The sequence below is a fragment of the Kogia breviceps genome, chromosome 1 (genome assembly GCF_026419965.1).
Source record: "Kogia breviceps isolate mKogBre1 chromosome 1, mKogBre1 haplotype 1, whole genome shotgun sequence".
Taxonomy (NCBI): domain Eukaryota; kingdom Metazoa; phylum Chordata; class Mammalia; order Artiodactyla; family Physeteridae; genus Kogia; species Kogia breviceps.
Window position 1 is genome coordinate 66318906 of NC_081310.1, and position 17493 is coordinate 66336398.

General features: G+C 50.1%; 1 protein-coding gene across 3 annotated transcripts in view; it reads left to right on the forward strand.

Moving 5' to 3' along the window:
• Positions 1 to 452: 452 nt before the first annotated feature.
• PIK3C2B (phosphatidylinositol-4-phosphate 3-kinase catalytic subunit type 2 beta) overlaps positions 453 to 17493 on the forward strand; it is a 60775-nt gene continuing 43734 nt past the window's right edge. For 2 of the 3 annotated variants that reach the window (XR_010840571.1, XM_067033420.1), the window contains exon 1: positions 485 to 573. The gene's annotated coding sequence lies outside the window, so the exon portion shown is untranslated. Of the gene's footprint in view, positions 574 to 17493 lie in introns of all 3 variants that reach the window. The other variant, XM_059044691.2, reaches the window with a different exon arrangement.

Below are 17493 nucleotides of genomic sequence, written 5' to 3' on the forward strand. Positions count from 1 at the left end.
CACTGGGAGGGGAGGAAGGGAAGGAGGGAGGGAGGGAGAGGAGGAGAGGAGAGGGGAGGGAAGGGGAGGGGAGGGGAGGGGAGGGGAGGGAGGTCAGGGTTCCAGGACCCGCCCCATCCTCCCGCTCGCGGCGCAGTGGGCGCTGCGGGCTGGAGCCGCGGCTGGCGGTTGCCTGTCCGGGCCGGGTCTGGCCGAGCCTCACGTCTCCGTGCAGTGCGCCGGGTCTCCGGGAGATGGCTTCTCCCCTCTCGCCCGCTGCTCCCGCTATTGTCTCACCTGGGGTTGCCTGACTCTGCGGACTCGCTCACGCTCTCGGCCTAGAGGACTCCCCGCCCCCGCCCCCCCCCCCGCAGCTGCGAGCTGGTCCTCGCGCCCTCTCCTGCCTCTTCGCTGCCCCGGGAACCCTGGGGCCGGCGCCCGCCGCGTGCAGCCCGGAGGGGGAGCGGCCCGGGAGGAGGCGGTGCGCGGCCGCCTCGCGTGGGTGCCGGAGCCGCCCGGAGCCGTGGAGCCAGCAGCCCAGGTCGCCGAGCACACGACACGTCGGGTCTTGCAGCAAACCCGCAGTGATCACAGGTAAGACGCGCACCCAGCCGGGAGCACCGGCCCGGGGTCTGCAGATTTCCCGCAGAGTGGAGCGAGCGGAGGTCAGGGGCTCTCCCTCCAACATGGCAACAGCCGAGGGGCAACAATAGAAGGAACCGAAGGTTCCCGGTGGCGGGACGCAGACGCGGTGGGAACGGAGCCCCAGTCCCGCGCCGAGCAGGTTGGCAGCCCCCACTGCCTGCCCGCTCCAGAGGTTTCGGGGACGTCTCGGACCCCGGGCACACTCTTCCCCACCCCTTTTCTTCTAAACACACTTCCTGGCTCCCAGCTGCTGCAAGGCGACCTGAACCAGCCAGCGGTTTGGGTATTTGTTTAAAATGCGAAATAAAAAGCAAAACCTGCCCTGAAGTGAGGGTGGTGGGGGGGTGCTTTCTCTTAGAGTGGGTGGGAAGTCAGCATCTAGCCTGGGAAATATATACATTTTTTTAGCCAGATGGATAGTAGAATTGGCTTCTCCCTTATAAGGATACTGCAGCAAAAGGAGAAAGCTTGGGAGAGGGAGAGGGGCCCTCAGGCCTGAGTTCCGGAGCCTTGGGGGAGGCGCTGCTCTCCTGGCCTGTACTTGTCTCTCATTTTCAGCTCCGACATCGGTGGCTTTGATGTTGGGGAGCAATCGCAGCTGCAAGAAGCCCAAGGGAGGCTGCCAAGCTGGGGTGGGGTGGGGTAGGGTGGGAAGCCCAGGGGCTTGGCAGGTTCCTGGTTTGTGGGAAAAGGTTACCAAATGTATGAGGTTAGTGCACACACCCTAGCTGGCTGAGGGGCGTGTGTGAAGAATCTGCCATTGCTTGTGCTCCTTCAGGTCAACCTTCTTTCTCTCCATCTCCACCCCCTTGTGGGGTCTTTGTGACTTCCCTGCCCCAGTCCCACCAGTCGTGCCTGGGGTGTAATCTCTATTGTCTCGGCTGCCCTGATGTTTTTTCTCAGTTCTGTTGGAGAATTTTGTACGCTGTGCAGGCTGGACCCAGCATGGCCCAGATTCCTTAGCACACAACTACCCAGGGTCCCAGAAGTGGGCCAACATGCCCTTCCTTTCTCTCTCTAAACTACCTGACTGTCTGGGTTGTGGCCAAGCAGATGTAAGTAATTTGCACTGAATTCCAACCCTGTATCTGTCGCTGAATGAAAACTTACTGTATTGCTGCACTAGGCCCTGGAAAGATATTGGAAGAGAGATGGTCCAGGGCGTGGCAAACCTGATCCCCAAATACTCCTCCCTCCCCAGTTCTAGCTTTGGATCCCAGAACAGAGAGGTTATGATGCTTCAGAATTGAAGCTTCTTCAGAGCCTGGCGGTCCCATCTGGGGTTGTGTCCATGGAAAAATTAAGTTGAGGCACAGTTTATAGCTCTGCCTGGCCGCCAGCGTCTGAGGAGTTGGTGGCTCTGAGCCGGAACCCTGGACTGAAGCTGTGGCTGCTTCTCCTTTGGCCTTTGGGTGAGCCAAGGTTTGATTTCCATGGCTCTGAATTTACTGCTGAGTGTGCATGGGTGTGTGTGTCTGAATCTGATCAGGCTCTCAGCCCTGGCCAGAAGGGAGCTTGTCCATTTCCATCTCCCTGGAAGCATTGGTGAGGGAGGCCCACGGGGTGTGCTGGGGTGAGGAAGGTTCAGTTTATCTGGGTCCTCAGGCTTTTCCCTGGGGTTCTCCTTTGGGATTATCCTGGAATACCTGGAATACCTGTGTCCTTGGCCATGCTGTAGTGGTGCTCTAGCAGATACCCCACACCCTTGAGGGCCTTTGGTCTCCTCTCTGTGGTTTCCCCACCGCACCTAGACCTGGCCCTTTGCAGGCATCTCATGTGTATGGTCATTCAGCCTGGACAGCCCTGCTAGCCAGCAGGAATAAAAATGAGGGATCTCTGTTCCCTTTGGGGGTTTGTAACTGGCCATAAACTTCAGGCTCCTCACGTTCCCAGGATGTGAACTTGGACGTGATAATGCGGAGTAGTAGAGAAAACAGTGGATGGGTTCAGCGTCAGGAGGCCTGGCTTCCTAGCTGTGTGAGCATGGACAACTTGTGAACCTAAGACTCAGTTTGCATATCTGTAAAATGGTGAAAAAAATACCCTTGGCTTATAGGATTGTTTTAAGGATGAAATACACTGCTTACCATGAACTGAATAAAATCGTGTATGCAAAAGCACTCTGAAAACTGCAGAGTACTATACAAATGTAGGTTATTCATCCTGAGTTTAGTCTCAGTAATGAGGGAGGGAAAGTTGGTGGGGATGGGGGGGAGGGGTGGGAGGAAAGGGATATGAAATAGAGAATATTCCGGAACCTTTCTTTTCTGACTAAGGGAAGAGTGATATGACAATGCCAAGGTAACTATTCTTTGGGTATTTCTCTTTAAAGGGTTGGTAGAATGGGAACTGGGAGAGAAGGGAAATCTGCTTAATGATATTTGTAGGAAATCAGGGGGAGACATACACCCCCAAAGGCTGGCTACTTTCTATAGACAGGGTAGTACTGAGTTGGCAAATAATATAATAGCTGACACTTACTGATGTCAGCCAGCTAGTAAATGACAGAGAAGAGATTCAAAGCAGGCGATCCCACTCCAGACCATGTGCTCATAACCTGGGTGCCACTCTCAGGGAGATATTGGGTCTTGGGAGAAGAAAAGGGGGAAGCAGAGTTACAGAATTCGTTCATACTGGATTCCTTGATTTGAATGCTTGTGAAATGTCACCAGACAGGGACATACCTTAGATAACAGAGGCCCTGGAGGACAAATTTCCTCCACCCAGCATAGTAGGTCCAGCATGGTACCTCCTTAATTATTGCATTTCCTATGATCACATATAGCTTTAGAATTGGAAAGTCATTTTCCTGCAAAGAAATGACTCTCCCAAGGTCACATGATTACTAACAATGCTGGAACTTGCCCCACAGATCACTTTACTACTAAAGAAAGGACCTATCCTTTGGCACTTTAGAATGTACCTATCAGTGGCCTATCAGTTGACCCTATCATTGTTGGGAAATTCTCTTCTCTCATGGTGATGGAATTCACTGTACTCAAATCTCGATTTTGTCAAAGAGATTAAGGACACAGGACACCCGTGTTGGGGCAGAAGCTCTTGAGGTATGGAGAAGGAAGAGGAGAGGGGCTCCCAATAGCCCTAAGGCAGAATACAGAATCTATGACAAGGGATCTTTAGCAATTCATCCTTCATCTTCCTGAGAACTTCCTGTAGTAGGTGTAGTCTTACCTAGCAGAGGCTTCATAGTGTTTCAGAGAGAAACCAAAAATCATTTGCTTCTTTGGAAACTCTTTAACTTTCACACCTGCCACTCTTCTTTCTCGAAAACATTGTTCAATTCCCTTCCTCCTGGACCTTTCTCTCTGAACCCTAGCTGTCCCTAGTCACTGTGAGACTAATCTCCTGGGCAGTGGTTTCTTTTCTCCTTGGCAGTTCTTCCCATCATGCTTTGTGCCTCCTTCTAAGTCTCTGCCCCATGGATCCTGTCTTACAGGTTAGCTTCTCTTTCTGTATCCTCCCCACAGTGGAGGTGGGTGCCAGGCATGTGAGCTGTTCACACATGTTCCCCAGGACCACCAGGAATAAGCTTTCATGGAGGCAACCTCTCCTGCCACGTTTTTTCTCTCTTTCTATCTTAGTCTACTTGGTACCCTTGACAGCAAACCAGAAGGCATAGAGTGAGGGGAAAAGAATAGAGAGCCAAGGAGATTCCATTTTGAGGAAATAGTACAGTTTGCCTTGCTAGGGCGAAGAAATAGATATGAGCTCTTCCCGTCTCAGGTCCAAATTAACCTAGAACCCAGATGGGCGTAATGATGGAGCCCTGCCACTGTTGAGACATCTGAGATCCCCACTTTTCTGAAAGCAGAGTGTCTGTCACATTCCTGACTTGCCATGCTGTTGTGTCTTCCAAAGGGTAAAAGAAGTTAAAGTACTAGGAGCACTATTACAGCGCATTTAATTCTGACCCAAAATGGAGAGATTTTTTTGCAAATTGGATATTATGGGAACCTAGGAGAAGGCAACTATATTTTCCCCAAAATATTATAACCAGGGTGTCAGAATTTCACTTTAGAATTCAAGAAGGCAGATTTCTTCCTTCCTTCCTTCCTCCCTCCCTCCCTCTCTCTTTCTTTTCCTTCCTTGCTTCCTTCCTTCCTTTCTTTCTTTCTTCTTCCTTCCCTCCCTCCCTCCCTTCCTTCCTTCCTTTCTATTAAGAGAAAAGATGGATACAGTTCCCTGACAAGAGACTTTGAAAGATAGAGTGGTTCCAAAGGGTTGGAAATTCTCTGAAGTACAATTTTGCTTTTTTTTTTTTTGTGGTACGCGGGCCTCTCACTGTTGTGACCTCTCCCGTTGCGGAGCACAGGCTCCGGATGCGCAGGCTCAGCGGCCATGGCTCACGGGCCCAGCAGCTCCGCGGCATGTGGGATGTGGGATCTTCCCGGACCGGGGCACGAACCCATGTTCCCTGCATCGGCAGGCGGATTCTCAACCACTGCGCCACCAGGGAAGCCCTGAAGTACAATTTTGATTATGCTGTTGTAGATGGTCCAAACAAGGAAGGCAAAAAGGAGCCACTTGAGGAAAAGTTCAACTACCAAGAAAGGCAAGAGCATGTGATAAAGAAGAATAGCCACCAGCACTGAGTATCTGTCTACCCGGAGCTTTTCAAATATTATCTTAATTCCACACTGCCCCCCCAATCCTTGGAGGAAATGGATGATAATGAAATTGTCTCATCCCCATTTGCAGATGGGATAACTGAGGTTAAGCTTAGGTTTAGATTCAAACCAAGATTAAGAAACATGGCTAAGATTGTACAACTAATGAAAGAAGAGCCAAAGTTTGAGTGTAGGTCAGGATACCTCTAGAACCCGTGTTCCTTCTGTGCTACACTGGAGGGACCTGTGAGGAAAAATTGTCAATGACGCCCAAGTTCTGCATGAGATGGGACTTCCCCAAGAGCCAGGTGACAGCAGCAAGTGTTCTTCTTAAAGTCGTCTGTGGAAGAAATGATCACAAGAGTAATGAAAGTCTGTCAGATAATGTTTAAAAAGAGCTCATCCGTTCATTCAACAGATGTCTTTTGAGTGCTTACTTATGACTTTCGGTGCTTTCAGTGACTAGGACACACATCCTTCCAGAACATATTGCTGGGTTGGGAACATAGACAAGTGAGTAGGCTGGGTGTAGGGGGTGACGTACTGTGGGGTGCTTTGAGAACTTGTAAGCGGCGCATTTAGGGTGCTCAGACCTTCTGGAAGAAATGAAATGTTAGCTGAGATCTGAACAATGAGTAGGCACTGGGGTGGGATGAGGGATGAAGGGAGAGGTGAAAGAGGTAGAGGGAAAGTAGTTTAATTTGGCCAGAGGCATTGAAGGAGTTTGCATCTTACCTTTTATTCATCCATCCATCACCTGTTATGCATTGAATGTACGTGATGAACCTGACGCTCTCCTCAGTGCACAGCAGTGAAGAGGACAGACAAAATGAACTACCTGGAACAGTGCCTGATACATGGCAAGGGCTCAGTAAATGGTGGTGGTCACAGTTATTTTATCATCTTCCAATAGCAGGTTTGTGCTAAACCCTAGGGATACAGACTTGAGTTCAGTATGGCCCCTGACCTTGAGATAACCACATTGTACTCCAAAAAATGCAAGTGAACGGATGAGTTTCTTTACGTAGTACGGTAATTCTATAAGCTCAATATGAGTCACTTGTCCTGTGGCTGCCCCAGGAGTTGGTGTAATCTTGGGCAGCATTTCATAAAAGTACAGAAGCTAGGACTAGAGTACTTAATATTTTGGGGGTCTCTAAATTCTGAGGGGCTAATAAATCTAATAAATTTAATAAATGAATCTAATAAATGCTATGGAGTATCGATCTGGAAAAACCAATGACAATTTTGCCTTCCTCATTCAGCTTCAGAATCTCTGATGCTACAACGGGGAAGTGATAACTCTTCTCTGGGTTGGTCAGACCACCCTCAGAACACAGTATGTAACAGCTCTGTGCCATGTGTAAAACATTATATTGAGCATCGTGAGGAAGACAAAGATAAATAGGAGGTAATTTTTTTCTTAAGATTGATGGGCTTATATCTATACAGTGCTTTGTAACTATAAAGTACCTACATGGGTAAGTTGTTTTCATTCTAATCACCAGCGGGGTAATACAAAACAATATAAATGCAGTGGGATGCATTAAAAATTTTACAGATGTCCGAAAGAGAGCAAAGTCACTTTCAGTCGTAGGAGATGAAAGAAGGCTCTAATGTAAGAGCAGGTATTTGTAGGGGACACTAGCATGAGTGAAGTTTTGTGGGTAAACATGAGGCCCTGGAGAATGGTTAATAACCATCAGCGTTTTGGGGGGCATGCAGGGGACTGCGCTGGGACTCAGTGTGGGGGGTCTTGAGTACCTGATAAGGAAGGGGAGAGACAAAGTTTTTCATTGGAAGAATGACATGATCAGAGCTGTGCTGCAGGATTCCCTGGCACTGGCGTGCAGATACCTCAAGGAGTCGGCAGGGGAGACAGAGAGGCTAGCTAGGACGCTATTCTAATGGTCAGGTAATAGAAAGGAATAATAATTTTTTGGTGCTTAAGATGTGCTTTCTATAGGTTGTTTCACTTAATGGAAGTAATCAGAATCTTGGAAAGGAATGGACCAATTTGAGAGAGGTTAGAACAGAAAGGCTGAGGGACTTTCCTCCCTGGAGGATTTTGGGAACGGACAAGATTGGTTGTGGTTCAGTCTGGAAAGAGCACTTGAGTGGGAGTCTGAGACCTGCTTCCCGTTCCACTTCTGTCACTGACTACCTGTGTGACTTCAGGCAAGTCATTTTTCCCCTGTGGTCTTTGGTTCTCTTATCTGCAAAATTGTGGGTCTGGTTTTTCGGGTTTGTTTGCTTGCTTGCTTATTTATTTATTTGCTTGTTTTTTTTCAGTGGCGTGAGACAGTGACACAGTGTGTTGGTGTTTGGGGAGAGCTTGGGGGTGTACCAGAATAGTCACCGATATCAGCTTGAACATTTGATAAAATGCAGTATGCCTGGGTCTCCATGGCAGGATGGGAAAAAGACCTCAAACAGTTTTGGTCTCAAACAAGATTCAGTTTAACTTTTATTTATTTATTCTAATTTTATTTTATTTTATTTTTTTTGCGGTACGCGGGCCTCTCACTGTTGTGGCCTCTCCCGCTGCGGAGCACAGGCTCCGGACGCGCAGGCTCAGCGGCCACGGCTCACGGGGGCCCCGCCGCTCCGCGGCATGTGGGATCTTCCCGGACCGGGGCACAAACCCGCGTCCCCTGCCTCGGCAGGCGGACTCTCAACCACTGCGCCACCAGGGAAGCCCTATTCTAATTTTAAATGTTATTTATTTTATTATTTGCTTATTGAAGTGTAGATGATTTACAGCAGTTTGACTCAGTATCTTTTACTACTTGTGTGACCTTGGGCAAATTGCTCAATTCCTTTTCTGTTTTTATAAAATAAGGATAATAATATGCACAATTAAGGATTGTTATGAGGATTAAACAAGACAATACCTGGCACAAAATGCTGGGGTGGGTGGGGGAGGTCTGTTTCCTTCCTCCTCTTTCTGTGATGCTCGTATTCACTTAGCCTCCCTCTCTGTACGCCCCCCCCAACCCCCTACCTTCTCTTTCTTTTCACCAAAAGAAAGTGTGATACCCTGACTCCAGGCACGACAGTGGACATATCCGTGTAGTACTAATTTGACAGACTTTGTAATGGAGTTTACATACATTTCAATGGTATTTCAGCAAGGTAGCTAAGGATGGTTAGTTCCATTATGCCGGCACGTTCAGTCACATTCTGGCTACTCTCATCCAGCTTCAGGCATGCAGCTAACCCCTGCTGAGAATGACCTCTGACTATTGCTACCCTGGTAGACCACGACTGAGGGTCACATGGGCAAGGGCCCCCTGAAGGTGGGGCTGGTGGGAAGTGAGTGTGCTACACTGAGCCAGGTGGGCAGGTGGTCCACTCTTCTGCTGAGTGTCCCCATGCTGGGTATAGACTTGGGCTCTGTCTCCCTTGGGACCTTCCCATGTGAGTGGGACATAGGAGATGGGAGAAAAGCATTAGGACATATACAGGGCAACACAGAAACTGACACGACCCCTTGTCTACTCCCCCATCCCCTAGGTCACTTCCTATTTAGAAAATAAATCTTCTTAACCCCTCCATGTGCAGAGATGCACAACAGTTGTGGGGTTTTTTTGTTTGTTTGTTTGTTTTGCGGTATACGGGCCTCTCACTGTTGTGGCCTCTCCTGTTGCGGAGCACAGGCTCCGGACGTGCAGGCTCAGCGGCCATAGCTCACGGGCCCAGCTGCTCCGCGGCATGTGGGATCCTTCCGGACCGGGGCACGAACCCGTTTCCCCCGCATCAGCATGTGGACTCTCAACTACTGCACCACCAGGGAAGCCCAGAACAGTTGTTTTAACACCATCCAAGGCAAATGTGTTGCTCTTGTGCCCCAGACACCGGCACCCCCATTTTAATCAGTCATGTCACCCACGCAGCATCAGAGTGTTTGGGAGACACTGAGAGAGTAAAAGAAGAAAGGGCAGTTTGAAAGGGTTGACCAGGGAAGGTTTCTGAGGATCTTGAGTTGGGGTAGAAAGAGGAGAGAGAAAGCAGGAGGAAGAGAAAAGTGCCTCCAGCTGCACCCATGGCTTTTCAGGCCCTAAGAGTCAGATGGGAGGGGCAATAGGACTGGGGAGTCTAGACCAGGGCACTGGAACTACCACTATGACAGGTCTAGGGAGTGACCAGGTTGAGGGGAGCCCTGGCTGGGATCCCCAGTGATCTAGCACTGTCAGGGTCACTGTCCACTTCCTAGTCCCCTCATCTCAGTATCCCTTTCCCTGTGGTTTGGGGATTCTGGACACTGAGGCCATCTCAAAGAGGATCTCATTTCTCAGTTCCCTCTTAGGGCCCTGCATCCTGAGTGGGGTTTCTCCTTTGACCTTGGTAAGAGAGAATCCGTGGTCTCCCCCAGGGTTCAGTGTCCTTGGCTGACCCGGAGCAGGACATCCTTCTGGCCTGCTACCAGGAAGAGTGGAGTGGAACTTCATGGCTACTGGGTGAGGCCAGGCTAACAGCAGCCAAGGCCAAGTACTGGGGGGGTCAGTGACTTAAAGGGACAAGCTGCCTGCTGGACAGAGCTTGGGGGGACTTATGTCCTGGAGAGGGGCAAGAGATTCTTGGGGCTCAGGAACTGGGACCAGGGGAGGCCATGGACAGGCAAGGCCTATGCCAGAGATTGACCTCCCCTACCTTTTAATGGGTCATTTCTCTCAGTGCCACTAGAAATTTCCTTTAACACTTCCAGATTCCCTTAGGTTGAGCACCCCTCTCCTCAGACTCTGCTTTTAAATGCAAACATCCCTGGGAGGGACTAACACTTTGGCCTCTAACACCCCTGTGTAAATTAGTATCAGATGTTTGGTGGTGCTGTGTGTGTGTGTGTGTGTGTGTGTGTGTGTGTGTGTGTGTGTGTGTGTTTCTGGTCTAAAAGAAGGGGGCTACTTGAGAGCTGACACCCCTTTCTTTTCCCACCCTGGTTTGTGAGGACCCCAGGGCTTCTCCACTCTGGCCTGACCTAGAAAATAACACCTGGCCCTGAGACTGTCCAGAAGCCAGGTGACCTTTGGGCAAAGGTCCTCTGGGCTCTTGTGTCGGGAGTCTCATTCCCTGGCATTTCCCTCCCTGGTGCTCTCCTTGCTGGCCCAGCCTGTCCCCAAATGCTGGAATGTGGACAGGGAAGGCCCAGAGCTGCCCCTGGAGCTTAGTGGTCCTGTTTCCCTTTTTCTTCTGGTTCAACTTTCCGTCTACTCAGAGGCAAAAAATATACAAATCAATTTTCACTGCAAAGTAAAGGAGCTGTTACAGTGGAGGATTGACTGAATGTCAGTATTATGACATAGCATGAGTGTGTTTCATGTTTGGTAATTGCAATCATTGTTGCTTTTGTTGTGGTCATCCATTTACAATGCTTGGTGTCAGTTTATTTATCTCGTAAAAATAAAATACAGTGTGTGTGTATGTGTGTGTGTGTGTTATGGAAAAAAAATTATTAGATTTATAGATAGAATAAGATTTGTAGTCTGAACTTAGAAGCTTAAAGAAAAAAAAATACTTCATTGCTTTAAAAAAAAAAACAAAAAAACCACAACTTTACTTTTCTCAGGCTTCTTTACCAGTGGCACTAAGGCTGTCACCTCGTGGTGTCTAGGCCAGCTCTTCTCCTGCCCTTAGGGAGCTAATGAGGGAGTGAGTCGGAGAGTGTGGGAAGGTGTGCAGTTTGTGTGATTACTGTGGCTTTGGGTCCCTGGGAGTAACTGCAGTCTATCAGGTATTTTCTTGATTTGGGGATTTGGCACTAATTGCAGATATTCTCTATTATCAAACAGCATGTCAAGATTGCTGGTTTAGGGACTGTGGTGGCAGAGGGGCAGTGGGCAGGGCTTGTGGACAGTGGCGCAGAGCCTCCCTACCAGGAGGGCAGGAAGGAGCTTGTCCTGGGCATGGTGTGGCAGCTGGTCTTTGCTCCTCCGAGGTTCCCATGGATGACTGGCTCAGTCTCTTTCTGCTCGACTGCCTTTTACCCTCTTCCGAGCCAAGCAGGTGGCTGTCAGCTGCCCACACAGCCTGTCCTTGCCCCCTGGCACAGGCAGTGCCACTACACTGGGGCTGCTGGCCCCACCTTCTCTACTCTGTAGAATTGTTCTGGGGACCAAGTCCCTCGGTTCTTCTCGTCCCAGGCTCTGGCACATTAGTGCCAAGTGTGTACTCATGGGATGGAGCGCAGGGCTGGGGCCAGGGTTGCTTTTGAGGACCAGCACCAAGTAACCTCCCCACGTTGGTTCTGTGGGCCCTTCCCAACCCTGCTGTGGCTCCGCCGTGAGACCCAGGGCAAAGTCACTGACCCTTTGTGGGTCTCATTCTACTAGACAGTAGGAGCCTGTCATGGAGAAGAGAGATTACCTTTTAGATGTCTAAGAAAGGTGCTACCAGAAAATAACCAAAGAATTGTTATAATTGAATTGGAGACACTCCCTAAAGATCAGAGTGTTGGTCCCCAGCAAAGATGTCATTCTTTTGGAGGATGGTCTCACTGGCATTCTTCGGTAGACTCTGGTTAGTCTGATACGTCTGTGGTTACCCTGAGATACAGCGCCATCCCCTTGCCATGGAGTAGGGCTGTAATTTGATGTGCTGCTCAGGGCTGCCTCCTTCCTCCTTGCAGACTCTGATGGGTTAGCTCCACCTAGCTGTGAGGACCTGGGGAGTCTGGACCTGATCCGTGGGGTGGAGGACATTGCCTCTCATCTCTCCTCTCTGGTGAGTCCTCCAGGCAGAGCAGAGCCTTGCTGGCGTCTTGGGTCCGTGCTTTGGTGCCCCGGCTGGACGGGAACAGCTGTGACCTGCTTTCTGGATTCTGCTTAATGGGCTGACCTCCTCTAGCGAGTTTTCCCAGCCCACAAAGGAATCATGGAGAACTGGATTCCAGAGGGCATGAGCTGGGGAAGCTGGACTGGAGATTCAGCTGGAGGTGACAGAAGCGACAGTCTGAGCCTTGCAGGAGCCCTTGGTTTTCAGCAAGCAAGTGGCACCGAGAAGGGCTGCTGTGTCCCCATGCCCCCTCCTCCACCCACTTTCTTATATCCTCCTCCCGGAGGGGCTTCCTTTATGCTTTAGGAGCCTACAGGACCTTCAGAGAGGCTAAGGTTTCCTAGATGCTGCCATTTGGAAATGTCAGGTTGTTTTTCTCAAGTGGGTGGGCTGGTGTGAACTTTGTCTGTAAAGAAGTTTCCTCAGGAGTCCTCTCAACTGGAGGCCAAGATTATTAAGGGAAGATCATCCTGGGAGCTCCTCTTTTCCTCTGCCATCCTGTCCACCACCTTTCTCTGGAGGGTCGAGGAAACTGGAAGAGTAATTTTTTTTTTTTTTTTTTTTTTTGCGGTACGCGGGCCTCTCACCGTTGTGGCCTCTCCCGTTGCGGAGCACAGGCTCCGGACGCGCAGGCTCAGCGGCCATGGCTCACGGGCCCAGCCGCTCTGCGGCATGTGGGATCCTCCCGGACCGGGGCACGAACCCGCGTCCCCTGCATCGGCAGGCGGACTCTCAACCACTGCGCCACCAGGGAAGCCCTAGAAGAGTAATTTTTAACCACCGTGCTCCTTGGAGGAAACCCGGCCGATCTGAACTAGAAAGCCTGGTTCTTGGGGCTGAGGTGGCTGAGGGCAGGGGTGGGAGAAAGCACGAAGTGTGGACCAGACAGAAGGGAGATGTGGCTGTCCTGGCTCCTGGGATGGTTCCTGGCCAAGACCTTTCTTTCCTTTTTGCCAAACGTTCCATGCAGCTGATTGCCAGCTCTTGGTGCTGGTCTCTGCCATCGTAATCGCCAACTCTAGGAAGGAAAGTTTTGAGAGGAGCCATGAGCTGCCTCACCTCTTCCATCACTGACTCTCTTTGTACCCAGATCCCAAATCTACAGAATGTGTGCTAGGAGCTGTGATCTCCAGGGATTCCATGGTGTGTGTGTGTATGTGTGTGTGAACAGAACAGCTGCACAAATGGTTTCTGAGCCGGGACCGGGGACTCAGGACTCTGAATGCAAACCCAACTGATGTAACTGTGTCACACAGCCTCCTGTCCCTCTGCTCTCTTAGGACCCAGAGAACCCTTTATTGACTCTTGTGTCCACTTTGGCTTCAATGGGTGGAGAGTCCAGGGTAGACCCAGGAAAGAGAGAAATGGAGAGTAAGTTCCAGTACCAAAACTGAACCACATGGGGCTGCTTTAATTTGGCTGAGAGGATGCTAGAGAGGGGCTGTATGAGTGGGAAGAAAATGCAAGCAGTTAGAGTCAGTCTCCTCACATTTGGAATTAAGTGAGAACCACACAGAGAGAACATAGTTAAACAAGAGAAAGACTTTGTTGGTGAGTGTGACTCAGTGATGGGCCTGACATCAAAGAAGCTTGCAGAGCTGTATAAAACCTGTAGGTTTTCAATACGGAAGCAGGGATCAGCTGCACATCTTGTTTGAGGCAGGGAGCTGACCTACTTGACTTATTGTTATACCTTCCTGCTGGAGGAGTCGTATTCCTGGCACAGGGTATGCTGACTTCCCTGTTGGAGCTGGGGCTGTGGGAGGGGAGAGGTGGAGCTGGGTAGCAGAGTGTGGAGTGAGGGGTGGGGCACGAGTGCCTGGCTGCAAAACCAGTGGGATTTGGGGTCTGGGTAAGTGTGGGTGCTGGGGGTAGATAGGGGCAGGGTCCTCTCAGAAGAGAAAGCTCTGGGAGCCAAAGGGATTAAGTCCTTAGCCCCTTGAACCATTCTGTCCTGAGAGGAGGTACTGAAGGTCTCTTCCTAGGGCAGTCCTAGAACTGAGTCATCTTCCCTTAGTAAAAACTACTAACAGGCTGGGGGCTTGAGACCCTCCATATTTTTCACCACCTTTCTCGATAGCTCTCCATTTCCCCTGTTCAGTGAAGATGGGTCAAGATGTGCAAGTTTCCCTGCTTTGTGCCCGAAAGGGGAGATTGAATTATTTATGATACATCTGTCACCTTTGTTAGACCGTAAGCTTCCTGGAATTGTGCCATGGTCATCTGAATACTTCTGGGTCTAGCGTGGTACCTGGCACGTAGCTGGTACTCACCGCCTATTAGAAACCAGCTCTGTGGCTCAGGATTTGGGGAGATGACCGAGACCCATTAGTCTGTCCCAAGCACGGCAGTTCTCATACGGTGGACCCTGGGGCCCCTCCCTCTCTGGCACAGGCACGGAACAGAGCCAGCTCGCTTGAGGGAGTGCCCTCTCCTTTCTCTCCGTGCTCTGACTCTGAGCCATTGTGTGGCTCTGCCCTGACCCCCTTCCTCCCCCCCGACCTCCAGCCATCTGTTGGCAGCTGTGTGGGCTGAGTTTGGTGCCGCCTAGACCCTGGCACCGACCTGCTTGGCCATAAGCATGCCCTCTTCCTTTACCAGCTGACTGCCTGTTGCTCTTTGGGGTTCCTTTCCCCAGTTCCGTCCTGTCTTCCTGGTACTTCTGAAACCTTAGTCTTTGATGTCAAACTTTGCTGCGCATCTGAATTGCCTGAGGGGCTTTGAAATGTTCAGAGTCCAGGGACTCACCCCACTGAATCAAACCCTCCAGGAGAGGAGCCAGGAATTTGTATGTTTGAAGAACTTTCCAGATGATAATTACAAACATTCAAATGTGGACTCTATATTAGATAATATTATTGTTAAATAATAACAATTACAACTTAACATATTGTCAACGTTAAATTTAGCTGGTATGCTAACTGGCATTGTGTTTACATGGGAGGATGTCCTAGTTCTGTAGAGATTCAGGCTGAAGTATTTAGAAGTGAAGTGTTTGCATCTTAACATTTGAAAATGTTAAGCAGAGAAGGAGAAAGTGTGCTCAGATGTGGGGAAATGTTAACAATTAGTGCATGCAGGTGGTGAAAGGAATCTGGCTGAAAATGGTCTTTTAGATGGTTTCCATCTACTTTCTGAGAGATGGATACTAGAAGGGAACACAGCTAGGGCCACCAAGGTGCACAGCTCCAGCAGGCACCATTCTCTTTGTTGTGGTAGAGGGTGTCATTCATGTAGAGTACAGTGTGGGCGCTCCGTGGAGTTGTGCGGCAGAGAGGTACTGGCCCCAGCCTTCTCTTCCTGGATGAGCTGCAGAGTAGCAAAGACCCAGGCCCTCGTCCACCCCAACTCTTTCCTGGGACCTACATGGATATTTGCTTTTTTACAGAATCCCTAGTAGCCCTTGAGGACTCAGGGAATAGAGAATTTGTCAACCCAGCAGAGCCTGTCAGGGAGGGAACTGAACTGGGGAAGAGAATGGGGGAGGTAAGCAACATGAGACTCTGATTCCTAAAATACTTTGTGTATCCCCACCCCTCCTGGAAGATGAAATTCGGGGCCGAGTTCTTAGCGGAAGCCAGCTCCCTTTAGCTGCAGGTGGTTGGGATTGGTTGCTCCTGCCTTCCCTCTTTCCATCTCTGGATTTCCCCTGTGCCTGGCTGCTACCCTGAACCTTCACCCCACCTTAGGGGTGACTCTCCCGGTCCTGGTGTCCTGGTCCTGCGGGGGATGCTGCTTGTCCTGCCTCCTCACCATGGATCCCCCAGCATCAGAGCAAGCAGAGCACTGCACTTTTTGGAAGGCGCAGCTGCCGGTGTAGCCCCGGGTGCAAGATGGGCTGGGCCTCCTCTGCACAGCTGACAGACAGTCTGGTGGTGTCCTGGCCCAGAGCCAGGGGGCCGGTGGTTAGAGAGGGGTGGCTCAGCTTTCCATGTTTGAATTCCAGTCTGGGAAGAGCCTTAGGAGCTGGGCCTGCTGGATCTCCCTCGGGTCTTTTTTTTTTTTCCCCTCAGCCGCGCCGGGTGGCTTGTGGGATCTTAGTTCCTAGATCAGGGATTGAACCCAGGCCCTCAGCAGTGAAAGTGCAGAGTCCTAACCACTGGACCACCAGGGAATTCCCCCTCAGGCCTTTCTTCTCTTTCCTCACAGGGCTAACTTTGGCATCCTCTGAGAAATATGACTGAAGGGAATCAATAGGTCAGAATCAAAGAATCCCAGGGCTGGAAGGCACTTTCTGTGGGGGTCTTGTCTATCTACCCACCTGCATTTACAGATGCTAAACCTGGTCCTGTTAGTTGAAACCCAGTCCTAGCTTTGAAGGATCCCCAGGGAAGGACACTACCTGCATCCCGATCACACGTCTCTATGTCTGAGAATTCTTACCACCAGAAAGCTCTACCCTTATATCCCAGTTGAAGTACATATTTCTCAGTGGAAATGAGGTGATTTTGGAACTTGAGGATCTTAGTGGGAGATGACAGATTCATACACATTTAATTTTGAATAAAATATTTCAAGATGATATTTGAGGTATATACAGGTTGCTGTTGGGAGCATGAAGGTGGGACGCATTGTTGAATCTGGAGGTTCAGAGACGGCTTCTTGAAGAACTTGATGTCAGAGCAAAGTCTGAGCAGTTAGAATCACTTGGGAAGGGCGTGCCCTGGAGCAGGAAGATACTGCACGAAATCACGGAGGTATCAAATACGTGGTTCTGAATGGTTGGAGATGAGAGGGAGATGGGGGCTGGTGATAAAGGCCTTGTAAAGGAATCAAATAGAGAGCCTTTGAAGGGGTTTAAGCAGAGAATGAGATGATCAGATTTACACTTTAGAAAGAGCCCTCTGACTGCTCTGGGGAGCAAGCTTTAAAGAAGGAAAGATTAGGAGGAGGAAGGACTGTTTGAAGGCTATTGTAATAGCCCAAGTGGGAGAAAGTACGGGTTTAATTAGGGCAGCAGCAGTTAGCATAGAAGGAAGGACTAGATTTGGGAAGTATTAAGAGGAAAAGTTGGCCGGCCTTGGTGATTGGATATGGGGTGAAAAGGAAGGAGGAATCCAGGATGTCGGGTTCCTAGCTTGGGAGACTGGATGGTGCCATTCACCCAGATGGGGAGCCAGAAAGGAGGGGAAGGTTGTGGGAAGGAAATAAGAAGGTGATAGTTCAGTTTTGAACATCTGGGGTTTGAGATATGGGTGGGCATATCAACTTGACGGGGGAGAGACACACTTGGAATCGATCAACACGCATGTGATGTGAGTAGGAGAACAGATGAGACTGCCCGGTGGGATTGTCACATTAACAGAGGCTGAGAATGGAGTCCTGAGCCAACACCAATATTTCAGGGGTGGACAAAGGAAGAGGAGGACGATGACAGAGGTGGAGAACACGAAAAAGTAGTGTCATGGAAGCCAGGGAGTGGAGGATGTAAGGAAGAAGGGAATGGTCTGGGAGCCAAGTGCAGCAACAA